The sequence below is a fragment of the Giraffa tippelskirchi genome, chromosome 3, assembly GCF_054371585.1.
Source record: "Giraffa tippelskirchi isolate mGirTip1 chromosome 3, T2T-mGirTip1v1.2.pri, whole genome shotgun sequence".
Lineage (NCBI taxonomy): Eukaryota > Metazoa > Chordata > Mammalia > Artiodactyla > Giraffidae > Giraffa > Giraffa tippelskirchi.
Window position 1 is genome coordinate 52,945,479 of NC_137277.1, and position 24,124 is coordinate 52,969,602.

At 36.8% G+C, this 24,124-nt stretch overlaps 1 protein-coding gene and 1 pseudogene across 2 annotated transcripts in view; one reads left to right on the top strand and one right to left on the bottom strand.

Annotated features, from left to right (window-relative positions):
- Window positions 1-24,124, bottom strand: part of PPM1E (protein phosphatase, Mg2+/Mn2+ dependent 1E) — a 205,354-nt gene that overhangs the window by 34,448 nt on the left and 146,782 nt on the right. The gene's annotated exons all lie outside the window — the stretch shown is intronic.
- On the top strand, window positions 3,898-5,087 carry LOC145542425 (peroxynitrite isomerase THAP4 pseudogene; annotated as a pseudogene).

A 24,124-nucleotide genomic window follows, 5' to 3' on the forward strand; every position in this document is an offset into this window, starting at 1 on the left:
AGTGGCCCAAATGGAGTTAAAATCAGGATTGAATTTTTTCCTCTTTAAGCTATTTTCTTTCTTTCTATAACAACCTCTAGGAATACCACCTGGAGTCAGCTGATTATAATGCCCGCACATCACAGATTCTTTTAGTGAGCTTTTCTGAATATAAACAATGTTAACTACCAAATGACTAGCTCCTAAAGTTCTGGGTTTGAGGTTCTTACAACAGAAATTTCATTCCCTACTGTTGCTATCAGTATAATTTTAACAATCATTTGTTCATTCTGAACAGGTTGATATTCAAGCAAAGCCAAGAGTATCCTAAGTTTTCTGTGAATAGCAGTCTAGGTGTTACACAATCACCAAAGATCAAACTAGCACCAGTGTCATAAGACCACAAAAAGAAGACAGCTTAGCCGTAATTCTTTTCTGTCACTATACTCTTCCATAGCCAAAAGGAATTAAATTGTACAAGTTACTGAAACTTGTCTGCATCACCAGGGTACCTTCTAGAGGCTAACTCCTACAGTCTAGTCTCAGGTCTGACACACTTAGAAGCATCTGACTGCTGATTATTCCCTCTGCTTTGATACACTTCCTTTTCTAGGTTTCCAGAACATCACACTCTCTTACATGTTACTCACAGGATTCTGTCTTCTCAATCTCATTTGATGGTTCTTTCTCTTCTTCCTGCATTTGGAATTTCTTTTACCATGTAAGTCTTTTCTTCTTTTTGCATAGACTTTATCAATTTTTAGTATACAATATACGTTTGTTATTTATTATGTTTATCTTTTATTTTAGACTTTATTCTTCTTCCCACTAGACTGCAGATATTTAAATATATTTTTGTTGGAGTATAACTGCTTTACAATGTTGTGTTAGTTTCTACTATATAGCAAACTGAATCAGCCATATGTATCCATATATTTACTCTCTGTTGGATTTCCTCCCGATTTAGATCACCACAGAGCATTGAGCAGACCACAGATGTTTGGTCTACTTTTTGTCATTGATATCTAATGCCTACATCTGTGCCTGGCACACAGTGATCAACAAGTATTTGCTGAATAAATAAGCTTCTGTCTTCCTGATCTATATATGTTTAAACCATTCCCTAACTTTTCATAATGAATGTTTCAAGAAAGGAGAAAATCAATACATTTTACAGGAGTATTCCACAAAACATGATGTTGAATTTGTACATGTAAGCTATGAAACTTGGGCTAGCATTAGTAAACAGGTGATAACTATTGGCAAACAGGAACTATGGTCATATTTACACTTTTGCTGTCAACTCAAATAACTGGTTTATGCTGACACTTCATTTATAGGTGTCTTTAGTCCCTTTCACTAAAAGATAATATGTTAAAAAATTTAAAACAGGTATGGCTTTTTAATAGGAGCTAAAATTGAACCAGTATTTTTATTTTCTAAGTTTGTCACTCAGACTGGCTTGCTGCATTTTCTTTTTTCACATAATTTTATTTATTTATCTATTTTTGGCTATGCTGTGTCTTTGTTGCTGCACAGGCTTTTCTCTAGTTGTGGCGAGCAGAGGCTACTCTCTAGTTGTGGGTATGTAGGCTTTGTGTAGGCTTCTTGTTGCATGGCTTCTCTTGTTGGGAAGCATGGCCTCTAGGGCACTTAGCTTCAGTAGTTGCAGCTCCTGGGCTCTAGAGCATAAGTTCAATAGCTGTGGTGCACAGGCTTAGTTGCTCTGCAGTATTTGGGATCTTCCTAGATCAGTGATTGAACCCATGTCTCCTGCATTGGCAGGTAGATTCTTTACCACTGAGCCACCAAGAAAGCAGGTGCTTCCAAACCCCTCAGACTACGCATACAGCCATGCAGGGCTCCAGCCTCACCAACCAGGAGGTCAGCAGCAGCCCCATGCACTTCCTGGGTTGAACAGGCAACCTGCCCTCCCAGTGGGCCTGGCACACAGCCACTGCACAAGGCACAGCCTCACACCAACCGGGCTAGAGGCCAGCCCTTCCTACCAGTGCCTCACAGCAGTCAGCTCATCCCAGCATAAGGGCCCATGCAGCCCACACAGGGAGCACAGCTAGAACATATAACTCTAGTGGCCAGAGGAGAGGGTGCTGTGGGGTCTCCTAAAAAATGCCACTTTTCCAAGATCAGGAAACATCATCGACCAATCTAACACATAGAAATACACAGATATTTGGGCAATATGAGGAGACAGACGAATATATTTTAAACAATGTAATAAGACAAAAACCTTTGAAAAAGATTTAAATGTGGAGATAAGCAATCTATCCAATAAAGAGTTTAAGGGAATGACCATAAGGATGCGCACCAAATGTGGAAGAATGAAAACAGTGCTGAATTTCAACAGTTAGAAGCGCTAAACAGAGCTAAAGAATACAGTAACTGAAATTTTAAAATACACAGTAAGTAATCAATGGTAGATTAGATTATACAGAGGAATGGATCAGCAATCTGGAAAACAGATTATAGAAATCACCCAGACTGAATAGAAAAAAGAAAAAGTAATTTAAAAAAAGGCAGGATAGTCTAAGAGACCTCTGACAAAACATTAAGCATACTAACATTCATATTACAAAGGTCCCAGAAGGAAAGGAAAGAGGGGCAGAGGAATTATTTGGAGAAATAAGAGCTGAAAACTTCCCTAACCTGGGACAGGAAAAAGATATCCAGGTCCAAACAAGATGAACCCAAAGAGATTTATACTAAGACACATTATAATGAAAATTGCAAAAATTAAAGAGAAAAGCAAGAGAAAAGCAACTAGTGAGGTATAAGGAATTCCCATAAGACTATCAGCTGACTTTTTAGCAGACACTCTGCAGGCCAGAAGGCAATGACATGATATATTCAAAGTGATAAAAGAGAAAATATAACAACCAAGAATACTCTACACCTGACAAGGTTATCATTCAGATTTGAAGCAGAGATTAAAAGTTTTACAAACAAAAGCTAAAAGAGTTTAGCACCATTAAACCAGCTTTAAAAGAAATGTTAAAGAGACTTCTGTAAGCAGGAAAGAAAAGGTCACAACTAGATATATCAAAATTATGAAGAGAAAAATCTCACTGGTAAAGGCAAACATACAGTAAAGGTAGAAGATCAACCACTTAGGAAGGTTAAAAGACAGAAGTATAAAACCAGCTGTATCTACAAGTGGTTAAGGGATATATAAAACAATAAGATGTGAAATATGACAGTAAAAACATTAAATGTGGTGAGGGGAGTAAAAATCACTCATAAACATGAATGATTATTTTAAGGTGATGATCTCAAGTTCAAATGCAGTTTAACCACCCTACATTTTTACTCCCCTCATCACATTCAAAAAATGAATGATTATTTTAAATTGATATATATATAAGTGTATATATATATATATATATACACGATTATTTTAAGTTGATGATCTTTATAAACACACACATACACTGTTATATATGAACTTCATAGTAACCACAAACTAAAAACCTACAAGACACATATACAAAAAAGAAAAGGGAATCCAAACAAAACACTAAAGTCATCACATCACAGAAGTGAACAAAGAAGAAAGGAACAAAGAAATACAAAAACAAGAAAACAATCAATGAAATGGCAATAAGTATAAGTACATACCTATCAAGAATTATTTTAAGTATAAATAGACTACATGCTCCAATCAAAAGACACAGAGTGGCTGAATGGATAACAAAACAAGACTCATATATATGTATATGCTGCCTACAAGAGACTCATTTCTAGTCTAAAGACACACAAAGACAGGTCTAGGGCTCGATGCCTAGGCAGCAGGCAGCTGGGTGCTGCCATCTTGCCACACAGGGGGAGCCATGTGCCTGTCTCCCGTGTCCTGCAGTCATGTAGCCTTGCACCCTGCCCTCAGGGCAGTCCTGCCCTGGTATGGGATCAGCGAGGCAAGGGCCAGAGTCTGATGCCCGAGATGGTGATTCGTTATGTGGCTGCGAATTATTCCAAGGGCAGAGCAAGGACTCAAAATGTCTGATCCAGTTATTAAAAACTGTTCAGAAGTATATCTGGATCCCCCACTAAATAGTCTTTCCCCAGTGGTGAACAATTCACCAAAAAAAGCTTCTCCACAAGGCTGGGGGATCAGCACAGACTACTCGAGCTTACGGTCATGCCTTTCATCTCCCACCTCACTGAGAAGAGGGCGGCTGGTCAGCCATAGCTGCACCAGGAGATAGGATACCCGAAAGGCCTCAGGGGGGTTGAGGGCACATGTGAGTAAAGCAGACAGGAAAGAAGCTGCATGGTCATCAACAACCTCAAGTGAAATCCCAATGGCCAAGCCAGAGTCCTGCAAGTTGAACTGGGCGGCCTTGTAGGGTAAACTGTACCCAAGGCCACCCCAGAAGCCACCAGTCAGAAACTGGAAGTACTCCAGAAGGCAGTCTGGCCATCAAAGCGTTAGTCAGTGAAGGAGAAGCAAACACGTCTGCTGTAGATGCTGGCGATGAGAACACCACGTCCCCTGACAGGCCTGGCAGATAAGAGTGGCATTTCCACGGATGATTTTACACCCCCCAGGATCTGGGGCATGCAAATTTACTGGCTCACTTCTTCCTTATAGGTTCTCCTCTAAGCACACTGGAAAGAGGCTGTCTGTCCCCTGAGAGCCTGTTAACTGAAAGAGGCTGGAGAGAGATGTGGAGCCTGGCTGAAGCGCAGTTAGCCTGGGGGTTCGACAAGGGCTGGGCACAGAGCCCTGTAAGTTTATCACTCCCAACAAAGCCTCAGAAGCCCTCCCAGCGGGCTTTCACCTCTCCAACAGACGTCTCCCTGAAGCCAGGCGTGGAAGCTTCTCTAAGTGAACACAGTGACATCAGCCCCATGTTTATCAAGGAGGTGATCCTGTCAGCATTCAGTTTGCTGTACTCCTACTGCTTCTCACCCTGGCAGAACAGAAACAAAGGGTACTGCCTGTGGGAGCAGGCAGAGAAGAACAGCAAGCTAAAAACCCTGTGACAGAGGACAGCTACTCGGACAGCCAGGTATGCAAGCTGCAGGAGAACCTGGACCAGCTGAAGACAGTAAGCTTCTCCCACCTGAGCAGGCTGCTGTCCTCTTAGCACTTACCCTGTGGTCAGGATCAGTGCCTTGAGGCTCCCACACTACCTGGTTATTATGAGGCAGGGTTCCTGCCACGCACTGATGGCCTCTGAGCATTTCTGGGTGCTGCACGCTCCCTGCTATCTCTCCACAGGCTATGACAGTAGCTGTACCTTGCAGAAGAGGAGCTCACTCAGGTTGGTGAGCTTACCTCACTCTCTCCAGGGCACTCAAGAGTTATCTGTAGGAATGGGGCTTTAGCTAATGAGACAGAAGACATTTTATGTCAGCTGGGAAAGCAGAACTATTCAACAGGGGAAATCCCTTTGTATTACATATCTCACATAAAATCCTAATGAATTAGCATCTAAATGTAAAATAAAATAGATACAGTAAACTATTGGAAAAATTATGGGAGATTCAAAATCATGGGAAGATTTTTCATTCATGTTCTAATGAATATCCTTGAAGTTAAATTCATTTTGAACATAAATAATAATTTCTTTAAAATAAATAAAACCACACACAAAGAATGTAGGAGAGGGGATAAAAAAAGTTATTCCACGTGAATGAAAACAAGAAGAAAGCTGGAATAGCAAAATCAATATTTAAAAAGTAGACTTTAAAACAAAGCTGTCACAAAGACAAAGAACATTACATAATGATAAGGTGATCAGTCCAACAAGACAATATAGCAACTGTAAATATATTTGCATCCAACATAGAAGCACCTAAATACATAAAGCAAATATTAACAAAATATAGGGAGAAACTGAGAACAATACAATAATAGTATAGAACTTTAATACCCCACTTATATCAATGGAGAGATCATCTAGACAGAAAATCAATAAAGAAACACTGGCCTTAAATGACACATCAGATCTAACATACCTATTAGGAGTGAGTTAGTAGATATACACAGGACAAAATGGGCAGAATACCTATTATTTTCAAATGTACATGAAATATTCTCCAGAACAGACCACATTGTAGGCCATAAAATGTCTCAATAAATTTAAGAAAAGTGAAATCATATCAAGTTTCTTTAATGAGCACACTATGAGACTAGAAATCAACTATAAGGAAAAAAACTGCAAGAAAAAGAAGTATGTAGAATCTAAACAACATGCTACTAAATACCTGGAAACAAAAGAAAATGGACACACAATGATTCAAAATCTATGGGATGCAGCAAAAGCAGTTCTAAGAAGGTAGTCTAGTGATACAAACCTACCTCAGGAAATAAAAAAATCTCAAAAAAAGCAATCTAAATTTAAACTTCCATCTAAAGAAACTACAAGAAGAACAAAGAAAAATCAAAGTTAGGAAAGTAAAGAAATAATAAAGATCAGAGCAAGCTTCCCTGGTGGCTCAGCAGTAAAGAATCCACCTGCCAATGCAGGAGACATGGAATTGATCCCCCGGTCTGGGAAGATCCCACATGCCATGAAGCAACTAAGCCTATGTACCACAACTTCTGAGTCTGTGTTCTAGAGCCTGGGAGTCACAACTGCCAAGCCCATGTGCTGCATCTACAGAAGCCCTCACACCTAAAGCCCATGCCCTACAACAAGAGAAGCTACTGCAAAGAGAAGCCTGTACAACTAGAGAGTAGACTCCACTCATGACAATTAGAGAAAAGCCTGTGCAGCAACAAAGACCCAGTATAGCCATAAGTAATAAAATTACATTAAAAAAAAAAATAAAGATCAGAGCAGTAGTAAATAGAGACTAAGAAAAGATTGATGAAACTAAGAGCTGGTTCTTTAAAAAGAGAAACAAAACTGATAAACCTTAAGCCAGACTCACATCAAAAATAATAAAATACCTGAGACCAAATCTGACCAAGGGGGAGAAAGACTTGTACTCTGAGAACTGTAAGATGTTGATAAAAGAAACTGAAGACAACACAAATGAATAGAAAGATACACTGTGCTCATAGATGGAAGGATTAATATTGTTGAAATGACCATAACACCCAAGGCAATCTATAGATTTAATGATAACCCTATGAAATTATTAAGGGCATTCTTCACAGAACTAGAACAAAGAATTCCTAGTATTTGTATGAAAACATGAAAGATCTTGAATAGCCAAAGCAACCTTAAGAAACTGGAAGAGAACTGGAGGCATCTCGCATCCTGATTTCAAACTGTACTACAAAGCTACAGTAATCAAAACAGTTTGGTACTGACATAAACAGACACATAGATCAATAGGACAGAATAAAGAGCCCAGAAATAAATCTATACTTATATAATCAGTTAATCTATGACAAAAAAGGCAAGACTATACAATGGGGGAAAAGCAGCCTGTTCAACAAATGATGCTTGGAAAATTGGACAGCTACATGAAAAAGAATCAAATCAGACAACTTCCTCAAATATATACAAATATAAACTCAAGATGGATTAAAGACATAAATATAAGATCTGAAACCAAAAAACTCCTAGAAGAAAACATAGACAGTACACTCTTTGATGTTGGTCTCAACAATAGATTTTTGGATATGTCTTCAGGCAAGGGAAGCAAAAACAAAAATAAACAAATGGGATCATATCAAACTAAAAAGTTTTTGTACAGTGAAAGATGCAAAATGAAAAGGCAGCCTTCTGAATGGTAAAAGATCTTTGCAAATGATATATGCAATCAGTTCAGTTCAGTTCAGTTCAGTCGCTCAGTCGTGTCTGACTCTTTGCGACCCCATGAACTGAAGCATGCCAGGCCTCCCTGTCCATCACTATCTCCCAGAGTTTACCCAAACCCATGTCTATCGACTCAGTGATGCCATCCAACCATCTCATCCTCTGTCGTCCCCTTCTCCTCCTGCCCCCAATCCTACCCAGCATTAGGGTCTTTTCCAATGAGTCAACACTTCGCATGAGGTGGCCAAAGTACTGGAGTTTCAGCTTCAACATCAGTCCTTCCAATGAACACCCAGGATTGATCTCTTTAGGATGGATTGATTGGACCTCCTTGCAGTCCAAGGGACTCTCAAGAGTCTTCTCCAACACCACAGTTCAAAAGCATCAATTCTGCGGTGCTCAGCTGTCTTCACCATCCAGCTCTCACATCCATACGTGACCACTGGAAAAACCATAGGCTTGACTAGACGGACTTTTGTTGGCAAAGTAATGTCTCTGCTTTTAAATATGCTATCTAGGTTGGCCATAACCTTCCTTCCAAGGAGATATATGCAATAAAGGGTTAATATCCAAAATATAGTTAAGTCCCCTACATACAAATGAGTTCCATTCTGGGAGGATGTTTGTAAGTCAAATTTGTTCCTAAATCCAGCCAAGCTATCCAACCAACACAACTGGTTATATAGCAATTTACTGTCATAGGTTTATAATATTTTTCACACAAAAATACATAAAAATAAACACAAAAAATAAACATTTTTAATCTTACAGTACAGTATCTCAAAAAGTACAGTAGTACAGTACAACAACCAGCATACAGGGGCTGGCATCAAGTGAACAGGAAAGAAGAGTTACTGACTGGAGGAGGGAGAGAAGGTGGGAGATGGTAGAGCTGAAGGATTGTCAACATAGAGGAGATAGAGGGCAAGCTGCAAGTTCACTCATGCCTGATGCTGATGGCACAGGTTCTGGTTCCTTGCTGGATTCAACTTTATCTACCCTCTTGAAAAAATGGTCCAGTAATGTCTGGATAGAAGCTCTTTTTTTCTTGTCATAGATGACATGGTAGCACTGGATTGCATTCTGAATGGCTGCTACTTCGTGTACCATCCTACGTTCGGGTCCTATGCCTCAAAAACTAACAGTGCCTCCTCATATAAAGAAAAACCCCTTGTCATTTCCTGTGTCGTGAAATCTCTTCAGTTTTTCAGCTACTTCTTGTCTCTCTTCATCCTTTCTCTTGGCCTCCAATTCAATCAGGTCTTCATTAGTAAGCTCCTTAGGATGCACAGCAAGTTCAATGAGTCTTTGAAGATTCAGCTTTTGCAGATTTAGCTCCAGCTTCTCACTGAGGATCACTAAGTTGCTGATGACCACTTTCCAGTCTTTGAAAGTTCACAACCTGAAGGTTCGCATGAAGGGGACTTACTGTACACAAAGCACCCAAACAACTCAACATCAAAAAAAAAAACAAAAAAAACCCACATGACTAGACAATGGGCAAAGGACCTGAATCAACATTTTCCCAAATAAGACAGATTGATAGCCAGTAGACACATGGAAAGATGCTCAACATCACCAGTAATCAAGTATATATCAAAACCACAACGAGATACCATCTCACACCTGTCAGAATGGCTATCATCAAAAAGACCACAAATAACAAGTGTTGGTGAGGATGTGGAGAAAAGGAAATCATTGTGTACTGTTGGTGGGACTGTAAAATGGTACAACCACTGTGTAATACTGTATGATGGGTCCTCAAAAAATTAAATATAGAACTGCCATATGACCCAACAATTTCACTTCTTGGTACATAGCTTTTAAAAGTACTAATTTAATTCGCCCCCAACTAAAATAAATAAATTTATTAAAATAAATAAATAAATAAAAGTACTAATTTGAAGAGACACCTACACTCCAAAATTCACTGCAGCATTTTTTATAGTAGCCAAGACATGGAAACAACCCAAGAGTCAGTCACAAGATGAATAGATAAAGAAGATGTAGTGTATAAATACAATGGAATAGTATTACTTAGCCATAAAAAAATAAAATTTTGCCTTTGCAACAACATGAATGGATGTAGAGGGTATTATGCTAAGGAAAGAAGTCAAACAGAAATACTGTATGATTTTACTTATATGTGCAATCTAAAAAAAAGAAAACAGATTCATTGATAGAGAGAACAAATAGGTGGTTGCCAGAGGGGAGGAGAAGGTTGGGGCTGGATAAAAAGATAGATGGAGGAGATAAAGAGGTAAAAAAAATCCTTCGGTTATAAATAAGCCATGGTGATGTAATTCAAAGATAAGGAATATGGTTCAATAGTATCAAAATAACTTTGTATAGGGACGGATTAAGGTACTACACTTAATGTGATGATCATTTCATAAGGCATGCAAATGTCAAATCTCTGTAGTATATCTGAAACTAAAAAAATATTATATATCCAACTATATATATTTATTGTTGTTCAGTTGTTCAGTCACGTCCGACTCTTTGTGACCTCATGGACTGCACACAGCACGCCAGGCTCCTCTGTCCTCCACTATCTCCCAGAATTTGCTCAAATTAAAAAAAATTTGAGCTGTTGTTCAATAGCTAAATTGTGTCTGACTCTTTGAGACCCCATGAACTGCAGCACGCCAGGCTTCCCTGTCCTCCACTATTTCCCGGAGTTTACTCAGATTCATTTCCATTGAGTCAGTGATGCCATCCAACCATTTCATCTTCTGTCGTCCCCTTCTCCTCCTGCCCTCAATCTTTCCCAGCATCAGGGTCTTTTTCCAGTGGTTGGCACTTTGTATCAGGTGGCCAAAGTATTGGAGCTTCAGCTTCAGCATCAGTCCTTCCAATGATTTCCTTTAGGACTGAGTGGTTCAATCTCATGCAGTCCAAGGGACTCTCAAGAGTCTTCTCCAGCACCACTGTTTGAAAGTATCAGTTCTTCAGCACTCAGCCTCCCTTATGGTCCAACTCTCACATCTGTACATGACTATCGGAAAAACCATAGCTTTGACTACATGGACCTTTGTCAGCAAAGTGATGTCTCTTCTTTTTAATATGCTGTATAGGTTTGTCAAAGCTTTTCTTCTAAGGAGCAAGCATCTTTTAATTTCATGGCTTCAGTCACTGTCCGCAGAGATTTTGGAGCTCAAGAAAATAAAATCTGTCGCTGTTTCCACTTTTTCCCCATCCATTCGCCATGAAGTGATGGGACCAGATGCCATGATCTTCATTTTATTAAAGACCAGGGACTCTACTAAAAGGAAACACAATTATTCTTTGAAACATAACCAGAAATAGAACCCTATTTAATGATTCTAACATTACACATCACTATTTCTAGATATTACTTTAGGTCATAAGCTATTACATCTACATTTTGAATGCTGATGTACAATATTGATGTAACAAAATATCTTATTTTCACAAAAAATTATAAAAGTAGCTACAATTTTTTTAGCTCTTACTACTTACCAGCTAATGTACTAAATCCTTTACATCTTTTACCTTGTTTAATTCTCACAATAACACTGTGAAACAAGATGTTTCTGAAATTCATAACTGAAGAAATTGATGATTAGAGAGCTTAATAGCAAAGCCACATTTTAAATACAGGTGTAAAGTCTTGAAAGCTATATTGTAAACCTCTAATAGTGTAACTGTTTATCCCAGGAGCACATGATAATAATAGGATTCTATTAAGAAAACAGAGATGGCTTACCTGGTGGCTCCTGCCAATGCAGGAGACACAGGTTCAATCCCTCATCTGGGAAGAGTCTACACACCGCAGAGCAGTTAAGCCCGTGCATCACAACTCTCAAGCCTGTGCTCTAGAGCCCGGGGCCACAACTCCTGAGCCCGTGTACTTCAGCTACCGAAGCCCACAAGCCCCAGAACCCGTGCTCCACAACAAGAGAAGCCACCGCAATGAGAAACCCACTCACCCCAACTAGAGAGTAGCCTCTGCTCTCTGCTACAAGAAAAAAGCCCACACAGCAATGAAGACCTAGCATAGTCATAAATAAATAAATAAAATAGAGATATAAGATAATCTGCTAAAAGTTATATAGCTTATCAACAACATGGTGACTACAATAAACATATTTTCTGAATTCCAGTCCCTTAATCTAATTTTTTCATGAACACAGTTTATGTCTTTATTCATATAATTAAAATGTAACACATACCACATTCTGGTTTAAAAAAAAAATCAAAGAATACTTAAGTATTTAAAGTAAAAATTAAAGGTAAAAGTAATCAGTTTGCTATATCCTTCTAGATTTTTTTCTAAGTGTTGATAGACAAACAGAAAAATATAGCTTTGTTTTGAATTTATTGTAATATAAATACATAAATATATAATATATACATAATATATATAATATATATAAATATATTATATTATATTATATATAAATATATAATATATACATAATATATAAATTATATATGCACTATTAAAAAATGTATTTTTCCCTTAGCAATATGTTTTACAGAATTTTCCATGCCAGTGAACACACACACACAATAGAAAAATTATTTTAAGCTGCTACAGAGCATCTATATCAATGATTGTTTATAATTTTTAATACCATAAACAATGCTTCAAAGAATATTATTACATCCCTTTTTGTGTACACTGTGCAAAGATATATAAGCCATTATTTGCTAAATTACTTTAATTTTAAATAAAATATTATAATCATATATAAACTTTTTAAAGTAAAATTGAACTAAAAAGAGTCATGACAAAAGACAGAAAACCCTTACCCACTGTCTTCTATGCTGCAGAGACTACCAGCCTAGTCATTCTCCTGTTTCCATATTTCTAAAAAATGTTTATACTGATATTTCTTAATTTATCAATATTAGATAGCAGATATATTCTTCCCATGGTAGAAGAGGTGTTAGTTCTTGACTTATCAATTATCTATATCTTTTCTCCGTAATGAAGATTTATTTATTCTTCTCACACACACAACTTCCCTTTCCCCTGATACTTGGTTAAATCAATTCAGTTCAGTTCAGTCGCTCAGTCGTGTCCGACTCTTTGCAACCCCATGAATTGCAGCACGCCAGGCCTCCCTGTCCATCACCAACTCCCGGAGTTTACCCAAACCCATGTCCATCGAGTCAGTGATGCCATCCAACCATCTCATCTTCTGTCGTCCCCTTCTCCTCCTGCCCCCAATCCTACCCAGCATTAAGGTCTTTTCCAATGAGTCAACCCTTCGCATGAGGTGGCCAAAGTATTGGAGTTTCAGCTTCAACATCAGTCCTTCCAATGAACACCCAGGATTGATCTCCTTTAGGATGGACTGATTGGTTAAATCAGTAAGTTTTTAAAATTCCAGACACACAAATAGTGTGAATTTCTGAAGCATATACTAAGACCATAACTCCTTTCTTGAACAACTTTTTCTCCCTAGAGTTGATAACTGCATCATTTTTTCCCCATTTGCTTTCTTTTCAACATACCTACCAATAATTTTTTTTCCAAATGCTCCAACACCACTGTGGCACATGATTCAATGATATTTTCCATATGTTCAAGCAAACCAGCTCCTGTTTTTCTTTCCTGGAAAACACCCTGGACAGTCTTGTACAAATGGCACCTTGGGACTTTCTTATGCTGCTCTTCTGTGTTCAGTTTCCCACTGTCTAGATCTCTCATCTTCTTTTCTTATTAACTTGGTTTTTAGATTTTGTGAGAGTACATCCTCTGTAGTTTTATCACTTTCAACTCCCTCAAGTATCCTTCCAGCTCTTTTGAGTCACATAATATCTACACTATCACTAATTATAATATATAAATTGTGTTCTAGGATAGTAAGCCCTCCATAAATCCTATGGATTCAATGCTCATATCAGGTCTTTCACTGTATTTTCAACACTTGGTTAGTTACAGTGTGTTCTCCAGTAGTTTCTCAAAAAGGCATTACAGAAATTGTATTTTCTGAGTTTTTGCATGTTTAAAAACATCTGTTGCCTTTTCACCTGAACAGTTTGACTAGATACAACATTCTTGCATCACACTTTTTGTCCTTGAGGACTTAACAGATCTTGCTCTACTGTTTTCTGACACTGAACTTTTCAGAGAAGAATCTAGGAGCCAATTTGAATCTTTTTCCCCATCATATTTATTCCTTTATTCTGCAGTTATTTAAAAATATTTTGCAGTTAAATTGCTACTAGACTGCACCTCAATGTTAACTGTTCTGTGTAAATTATTCCTAGCTCATGATGTGCCCTGTCAATCTACAGATTCAAATCTGCATTTGTTTCTGAGCAGTTTCTTTGAAAAGTATCTGTAAACATTATATTGCATTATTTGAGTTTTATTTTTCAAGGACAATTATTCCCCTTTATCCATGTGCCACATCTAACAGTGGCTCTCTGTTCCTTTTAGACATGTGGTTAATTTCCATTTCATTTTGTCCATTTTTCCTCAATTTTACCATCCAAAACGTACCTTACTGTGTTTTCCAAAAGGATCTCTTCTCCTTTTCCCTGCTTCCAATACACCCTTCATTGACAACTTTTCTCTTCCACTTATTTTTGAGCTCCTTTAGCTAAACTTCACGTTTTGCACTAACCCTTCCTTGACCTATCTCTGCTTTGAGTTCTAGTTCAATCAAAGCACTTGCAGGATTAACTTTTATGAATTATCATTCAAGACACTATATTTTATTACAAGTTTCATCAACTTTTTTCCATTAATTAGAAATATTTTTCAATTGCCACTTATTTACTTATTTATTTTTGAATACAAAGAAGTTGCTGTCTCTTTATTATTGACCTGGCCCACTTATAATTAAGCAGAACTAACATTCAAAGTACATTTTGATTGAAAACACAGAAGCCATATTTTTCTCAATGTCAGTACCATGATCAAGAAGAAAATCAAGGTTGTAAGTTTTTCCTAGCTTGTTATTAAGAGATTAATGTAGTTTAATCACACCTACTTTACTTTCTAGGCTAAGTAATATTAAATGGCGATAATTCTTCTCTGAAACTTACACGTACAATCTGGACATACATGATTTTGAGAATAACTTAATACGTTAACTCTGATATACAACTATATTTTAAATTCAGTTTTAAATGTAAAGAAATGGATCTTTACAAGACCAAAATAACCCACAGGCCATGAGACTGGTTTTTCCTTTGTTGTTTTAACAAATGTGCACCACAGTGGTTCAATATGTAAGGCAAATGCTGTGAATATGAAAGCTACAGTCTGTGATACACCACATCTAGAAGCCAGGGAAGGTGAATCAGACTGGCAGTCACTGAGATCTTCAAACAAGGCATTCTGTCTCATCATTTGCCTCAAACATTCAAGTTTTGTTGCATTTGGTAATCCTTAAATTGTGATTTGTTATTACTACTCTTGATTTTCTACTCTTATTGAAGATGGAGTCTGCATTTTTCTTTCTTATTCATCCTCCAATTTTTTTCCTGGTGATTTCTGAGAGAAGCAGACAGTATCACTGTTATTTTACTAGCTTAAAATCTGTATTGTGACCCGCCCCTCCCCCCTTTTTTTAACAAAGGATTGAACTGCTTTTCAGAGAGAGATTGATAGTTACTCTCATAATACTGAGGCACATATATTAAGTCTATCTTATTTCTTGAATACTGCAAGTGACAATATAATACTCTTTTGAAGGAGTGCATATTCAATGAGTTGAATCAAATACATTCAACTATGAAGCATAATAAATTAGCAAAAGAAGTTATTCCAGAAGGATAAATTGATATGTGAGAAATATATAATTCTAAACTCTGACTCTATGCTATTTAATTTATGCTGTGACCCTGTATTAGGCATTTTGCCATCAGATTCTTTTCTGTAAACTTAAAATCTTGAATTATTTGTTACATGTATTTTGAATGGAATGTAGAGATCCTGTTTATATATATATACATATATATGTATGTGTGTGTGTGTGTGTGTGTGTGTGTATGTATATTTCTGTAGCAACTGAGTAATATTGAGAGTTAACATTAAATCAACCAAAATTAATGAAGTGTTTATAATCACCTTTTATTCTCCAGCTTGCCCTCTAAATTATTCCAATAAGCTCAAGGAAAACTGAAGCCAGGCAAAATCTACAGCAGATTGTAGATTCCTTCTTTCTAGTCTGTACAGCTAACATATGTGCAAATCCAACTGCATTCACCAGAATTTAAATAAATTACTGAGGAGAAAAAGCTGTAATTTACTTTCCTACTTTATTTTAATCCACATGATTATACAGAAATTTCAACAAATATTCTTTCATACACTTGCTTCTTATAAATTGTGATACAACTTCAAATAAATTCTCAGGACAGAAGTAGGAAGAAATTTTTCCAATACTGAAGGTAATGACAATTATCCCATTAAGACCTTATAAACCTACCAGACTCTGAAATGATGAGTTGAGATTAGATTAATAATATCTCAGTGACATATATAAACGAAATAACATGGTAACATAAAGAAATTCAGTAGTGTTTCATATTAGTTTTGTGAAAACTTACATCCAGCCAGAAACATAATAAGTAAGTTAACTTTCAGGGGTTACTGCTTATGTTGCTTCCCTCTGTGGAGTAAATAAGGAAGTAATTGCTTTTGAGGATATTAAATCCTTTTTGCCTTTTCAGTATTCTATAATGGAAGATTTCAAATGTACAGAAAAGTTGAAAGAATGTTATGGTAACCATTCAGATGCTCATTACTTAGCTTCTTCCATTAATATTTTGCTACCTATTTATCCATTGATCAATCTTATTTTTTTATCTGTTTTAAAGCAACATGCAGATATCGGTGTACTGCCCCTTAATATGCATATTACTAACAAGAATTCAATATCTGTTTACAGGTTTTAGCAAAATTTTCATACAATAGAAGATACAAATCTTACATGTATTTTCACTGAATTTCAACAAGAGCATGTACCTATGCAACTCTAATTCCTATAAAGCTATAGGACATCATTAATACTCAAGTTCCTTCAGGCTCTTTTTCAGTTAGTCCCCACTCCCAGCTGCCCACTGTTCTCACTTTTCCCACCACGGATTAGTTGCATCGCTTCCTTAACTTAATATATATTCATAAAACCACGTAAGTCTTCTTTCACTCAGCAAAATGTTTTTGAGATTCACCCATATTACTGTATATCATTAGCACATTCCTTTTTATTGCTGAATAGTTTTCCATTGTGTTAATATACTACAGTTTATGAAAGAAACTGAAGATGCCATAAATAGATGGAAAGATATACTATGCTCATGGGTTAGAAGAATTAAGACTACTAAAATGACTATACTACACATAGCAATCCACAAATTCAAGTAATTCCTATCAAAAATACTCAGGACATTTTTCATAGAACTAGAACAAATAATTTTAAAATTTGTATGAAAATACAAAAGACCATGAGGAGTAAAAACAATCTTGAGAAAGAAGAACAGAGCTGGAAGAATCATGCTATCTGACTTCAGACTATACTACAAAGCTACAGCCATCAAAACAGTATTGTGCTGGCACAGAACAGACATGTCAATCAATGGAACACAGTAGAGAGACCAGAAATAACCCCACACACTAATGGTTAATTAATCTATGACAAAGGAGGCAAGACTATACAATGGAGAAAAGACAGTCTCCAATAAGTGGTACTGAGAAAACTCAACAACTAAATGTAAAAGAATAAAATCAAAGTATTTTCTAATGCTACATAAAAAATAAACCCAAAATAAAGACCTGAATGTAAGACCAGAAACTGTAAAACTCCTAGAAGAAAACATAGGCAGAACACTCTTTGATATAAATCATAGCAATATTTGTTTGAATCTGGGGTCTAAAGCAAAGGAAATAAAAGCAAAAATAAACAAATGGTACCTAATTAAACTTAAAAACTTCTGCACAGCAGAGGAAACAACTGACAAAAATGAAAAGACAACTTTCTGAACGGGAGAAAATACCTGCAAATGATGTGGCTGATAAGGGGTTAATATCCAAAATATATAAACAGTTCATATAAGTCAACATAAAAAAAAAAAAAAAAACCAACCTGATTAAAAACTGGGCAGAAGACCTGAATGGAATTTTTCCAAAGAAGACATACAGATGGCTAACAGGCACATGAAAAGATTGTTTTCATGTGCTCAACACTGTTAATAATCAGAGAAAACCAAATCAGAGGCACAAGAGATATCACCTCACAACTATCAGAATGGCTATTATCAGAAAGAACACAAATAACAAGTATTGGCAAGGACATGAAGAAAATGGAACCCTTGTACACTGTTGGTGGAACTGTAAATTAGTACAGCCATTGTGGGAAACAGTATAGAGGTTTCTCAGAAAACTAAAAATAGAACCACCATATGATGCAGCAATTCCACTCTTGGGTATATATCTGAAAAAAACAAAAACACTAATTTGAAAAGATACATGGACTCCAGTGTTTATAGCTGCATTATTTACAATAGCCAAGATATGAATGCAGAAATTATACATGGAATATATATGGAATATTATTACTCAGCCATAAAAAATGAAATTTTGCCATTTGCAACAACATGGATGGACTTGGAGGGTATTATTAAGTGAAGTAAGTCAGACAGAGAAAGACAAATACTGTATGTTATCACTTACACGTGGAATCTAAAAAAACAAATGAATCAATACCACAAAATGGAGTACAAGCTCACAAATACAGAGAACAAACTAATGGTCACTACTGGAGAGAAGAAAGGGGAAGGGGCAAGTTAGGGATAGAGGGTTAAGAGGTACAAACTACTATGGATAAAATACATACATTAGGGACTTCCCTAGTGGCTCAGTGGGGAAGAATCTGCCTTCCCATGGACGGTTCGATTCCTGGTTAAGGAACCAAGATGCCACATGCTCCAGGGCAACTAAGTCTCAGTGCTACAACTAGAGAAGCCAGCAGGCCATAATCACTGAGCCCAGACCCCTCGCCACAAGAGAAAGCCAAATGCTGCAATAAAGATCCAGCATAGCCAAAAATAAAATAAAATAAATAGGATGGACTTCCCTGGTGGTCCAGTACTTAAGAATCCACCTGCAATGGAGGGAACATGGGTTTGATCCCTGGTCTGAGGAGACAGGGCTTCCCAGGTGGCTCAGTGGTGAAGAACCCAAGCAGGAGACGTAGGTTTGATTTCTGGGTCAAGAAGATCCCCCAGAGAAGGAAATGGCAGCCCACTCCAGTATTCTTGCCTGGGAAATCCCATGGACAGAGGAGCCTGGTGGGCTACAGTCCACAGGGTTGCAAAGAGTCAGACGTGACTTAGCAATGAAAGAGCAGCAGCAACAGCAGCGGAGAAGATTCTACATGCTGTGGGGCACCTAAGCCTATGTGCCACAACTACTAAAGCCCGCCACACCCTAAATCATGTGCTCTGCAACAAAAGAAGCCACTGTAATGAGAAGCTAGCACACTGTAACTGGAGAGTAGCCCCCGCTCACCGCAGCTAAAGAAAGCCCACAGGCAGCAACGAAAATCCATCAGAGCTGAAAAGTAAATAAATAAATAAAAATTTTAAAAATAGATAAACAGGCTACAAGGATATATTGTACAATTTGGATAATACAGCTAACATTTTATAAGAAGTATAAGTGGAATATAACCTTTAAAAATTGTGAATCATTATGTTGTACATCTGTAACTATAATATTGTACCAACTATCCTCAATAAAAAAAGGAAAAATGTACAAAAAACAAATAAACAATTAACATGTATACTATAATTTATTTATTCTCCTGTCTGTGGGCATGTGGGCTGTATCCAGTTTTGGCTGTGATAAAGTTGCCATAAACATTACTGTATGAGTCATTTTGTAGACAAATGTTATCATTTCTCTTGAAGAGGAATTGTTGGATCATAAGGTAGGTATATGTTTGTTTTTTTAAGAAACTGTAGACCTTTCCCCAAAGTGATTGTAGCATTTTTACATGACCACACTCATCAATATTTGGTGTGGTCAGTCTTCTTATTTTAGCAATTGTGGTGGGTGAATGGTAGTATATCATGTTGTAATTTTAATTTGCAATCAAATCCTTTTTTAAAAAGTTGAGATAATATAATAAATAATAGTAATATATAACAATTTCTAACAGTCTCAGAATGCTTTTTATCTGAATAGTAAAGTTTTCCATACTAAGAAACTTTTTTGTTTCTGGTTACATTTGTCAGACAAAGCAATTCCACTTTAAAAGCAAACACATTGTCAAATGAATCTTTTATTAAAAGAATTAATGAATGAGAACATACAAATTTTATATTTTCAAGCAATCAGAGAAACAAATGTCACACATTAACTAATTAACATCTGATCAGTTCAGTTCAGTTCAGTTCAGTCGCTCAGTCATGTCCGACTCTCTGCGACCCCATGAATTGCAGCACGCCAGAACTCCCTGTCCATCACCAACTCCCGGAGTTTACCCAAATCCATGTCCATCGAGTCAGTGATGCCATCCAACCATCTCATCCTCTGTCGTCCCCTTCTCCTCCTGACCCCAATCCTTCCCAGCATTAGGGTCTTTTCCAATGAGTCAACTCTTCGCATGAGGTGGCCAAAGTATTGGAATTTCAGCTTCAACATCAGTCCTTCCAATGAACACCCAGGACTGATCTCCTTTAGGATGGACTGGTTGGATCTCCTTGCAGTCCAAGGGACTCTCAAGAGTCTTCTCCAACACCATAGTTCAAAAGCATCAATTCTGCGGTGCTCAGCTTTCTTCACCATCCAACTCTCACATCCATACATGACCGCTGGAAAAACCATAGCCTTGACTAGACAGACTTTTGTTGGCAAAGTAATGTCTCTGCTTTTAAATATGCTATCTAGGTTGGCCATAACCTTCCTTCCAAGGAGTAAGTGTCTTTTAATTTCATGGCTGCAGTCACCATCAGCAGTGATTCTGGAGCCCAAAAAAATAAAGTCTGACACTGTTTCCACTATTTTCCCATCTATTTCCCATGAAGTGATGGGACCAGATGCCATGATCTTAGTTTTCTGAACGTTGAGCTTTAAGCCAACGTTTTCACTCTCCTCTTTCACCTTCATCAAGAGGCTCTTTAGTTCTTCTTCACTTCCTGCCATAAGGGTGGTGTCTTCTCCATATCTGAGGTTATTGATATTTCTCCCGGCAATCTTGATTCCAGCTTGCGTTTCTTCCAGCCCAGTGTTTCTCATGATGTACTCTGCATATAAGTTAAATAAGCAGGGGGACAATATACAGCCTTGACATACTCCTTTTCCTATTTGGAGCCACTCTGTTGTTCCATGTCCAGTTCTGACTGTTGCTTCCTGACCTGCATACAGGTTTCTCAAGAGGCAGGTCAGGTGGTCTGGTATTCCCATCTCTTGAAGAATTTTCCACAGTTTATTGTGATCCACACAGGCAAAGGCTTTGGCGTTGTCAGTAAAGCAGAAATAGATGTTTTTCTGGAACTTTCTTGCTTTTTCGATGATCCAGCGGATGTTGGCAATTTGATCTCTGGTTCCTCTGCCTTTTCTAAAACCAGCTTGAACATCTGGAAGTTCACGGTTCAGGTATTGCTGAAGCCTGGCTTGGGGAATTTTGAGCATTACTTTACTAGTGTGTGAGGTGAGTGCAATTGTGCGGTAGTTTGGGCATTCTTTGGCATTGCCTTTCTTTGGGATTGGGATGAAAACTGACCTTTTCCAGTCCTGTTGCCACTGCTGAGTTTTCCAGATTTGCTGGCGTATCGAGTGCAGCACTTTCACAGCATCATCTTTGAGGATTTGAAATAGCTCAACTGGAATTCCATCACCTCCACTAGCTTTGTTAGTAGTGATGCTTTCTAAAGCCCTGATAATATCTTGAGATTCAATACCGTAATAATCTTAGGTTTAAAGCAAAACTAGCCATTTATGTCATCAATAAATTCTAAAGTGATACAAAACAGAACTGAAGATGCCATTTCATGAAAACAAATTGCTTCAGGTGGTCATATTAGGGGGAATTATGACACAAAGAAGAAAAAGATTTGACCATGGACATTAGCAGCAGCACTATGTGTCAAGAAATGTTATAGAATTGCAAATCTATATAAAACTATTAAAATAGAAGATTCATTATCAGAGAACTATGGATGCAGTAAAGGAAAAGTTACTGAGGTTAGGTGAAATTTAAAAATAGACCTAAAACTGGTTACAACAAAAGGATGTACTATTTTCATCACTAGCCTTATAAAGATAACATATTTTATAAGACTTTCCAATAAAAGGTGACTTTTTTCTTTTTTTAAACAAACATATAGACTATTCCTAAAAATGCTTTCTACAAAGTTATATATTAGAGTAAGGCAAGGGAAGAAGCCCCAACACACCTTTAGGAATGTTCACTTCTAGTTCTCTTAGCACAGGAAGCACTGCATAATAGCGTAAAAATGAAAGAAAAACTTGGGCCTCCACATTTTACCTACCTAAAGAATTAGTATCAGTATTAGTAAATGTTATGGGCTAAACTGTATCACCCCAAAGTTTACATGTTGAAGACCTAACTTCCAGTATCTTATAATGTGACCGTTTTTGGAGACAGGGTCTTTAAAGAGGTTATTAAGTTAAAGTGAGGCTATTAAAGATGAGCCTAACCCAATATGACTTGTGTCCCTGTAAGAAGAGGAAATATGGATGCACACAGATACAGAGGAAACACTGTTTGAAGTCACAGGGAAATGACCATCTATAAGCCAAGAATGGTCTCAATGGAAACCAACCCTGCAGATAGCTTGATCTTAGACTTTTAGCCTGCAGAAATGTGCGAAAATAAATTTGTGTTGATTAAGTCACCGTCTGTGATACTCTGTTATAGCAGCCTGAAAAAACTGATAGAGTATAATACTAATGGTGTAGGATACTTTCATATTAAAGTCTGGTATTCACAAAACTTTTTTATTTCAGTTCTAGACTAATTTGTTTAAGACTCTGGTGTTTTCTAACTTTAATGGCAGCTCTAGCAGGAAGGCAGTGTATGAAAGTAGGAACTATTCAGATTAGAAAGAGTACTGACCTAGGACTCAAAGGAATAAATCTTAATCATATAGAACTTCAGTTCATACATCTATGAAGTGTGGAATTATGGTACCCTCACCATTCCTGTCTACTGTCTACATATCTGTGTTCCATAGTTTTAATCTTAGTTATTTACCATCAAACTATACAATAATCCCTCAAAGTATAACCCTGATAGATGAGATAGGTGAGAGACTTCTAAAGATAGAGGAAAAAAGTATTACTCAGTATTAAACAAAGAATTAAATGAATCTATCTGAGGTGACCATTACAGTAACAAAGGCACCTAATGCACCTATTTTGGGAAACTGAGAACAGTGAAGCAACTGCAATTCAAAGACTCCATTATTTTTGTAAAGGTAGCTACAAAAAGCCAAAAGACTAAAACTACGTGTGTGTGTGTATAGATACACAGTATATAGCTAGTTTAAAAGTCAGTAATACATCTTTAGGGTATAAAAATGAGTATATTTTAAAGCAAAGCTATTTATCACAAGGCCATATATTCTGACAAATCTAGATCAGATTAAAAAAAATAAATTGTGGCTTAATACATTAAAAAGAAAGCATAAAATCTCTGATTCAGTGTTACCCAACATTTTAAAAAGTCAGTTATTTATTTTTCATGTTATAATTTGAATAAGTTGTTTTAAGTATACATTTATTTTATACATTTGAGCTTATAACATTTACACATTATAAAGTCAATTCCATTAGAAAATGAGGTCATTTTAATTAATGCAAACACTTTAAATCTGAAGTTGTAGATATTGTTGCAAAGTTCTATCAACCTTGATATCCAGCTTTTTCTATTTTGTTTTATGTTGTACTGAAGACAATCCAATTTCAACAAATGCCACATAATAACAGTTTTTTTTTAAATGGGCTTCTACTCTTCAATTAAATAGAAATGACAAAGCTCAGGAGGAGACAAACACAAGCACAAAGTAATGTGGCAGCACAATTAATTTGTTGTAGTCTCTAAGGGTATTAATATTTGTGTTTCTTTATTATAACTTTTATATAGCACATATAAAAACCAAAAATATATATACAAGCATATATAAATATATTTTTAAAGTATACAAAAATAAAAAATATAAAAGGACATAATAAAAAGTAGCAGTGCTTTTCCCTCCTCTTTTAGTTTTATTCACCAGAGACATCCTAGATATAATCCAAATGTCCCATCAATAGGGAACTGGTTAAATACAATCCATTAAAAGCTGCATGGCATGGCCAAAAAAAAAAAAAAAAAAAGCTATTAAAAAGAATAAGGTAAATCCATATATTCTGCTGGAGAGATGTCCAAGATACATTGTTAAGGAAAAGCAGC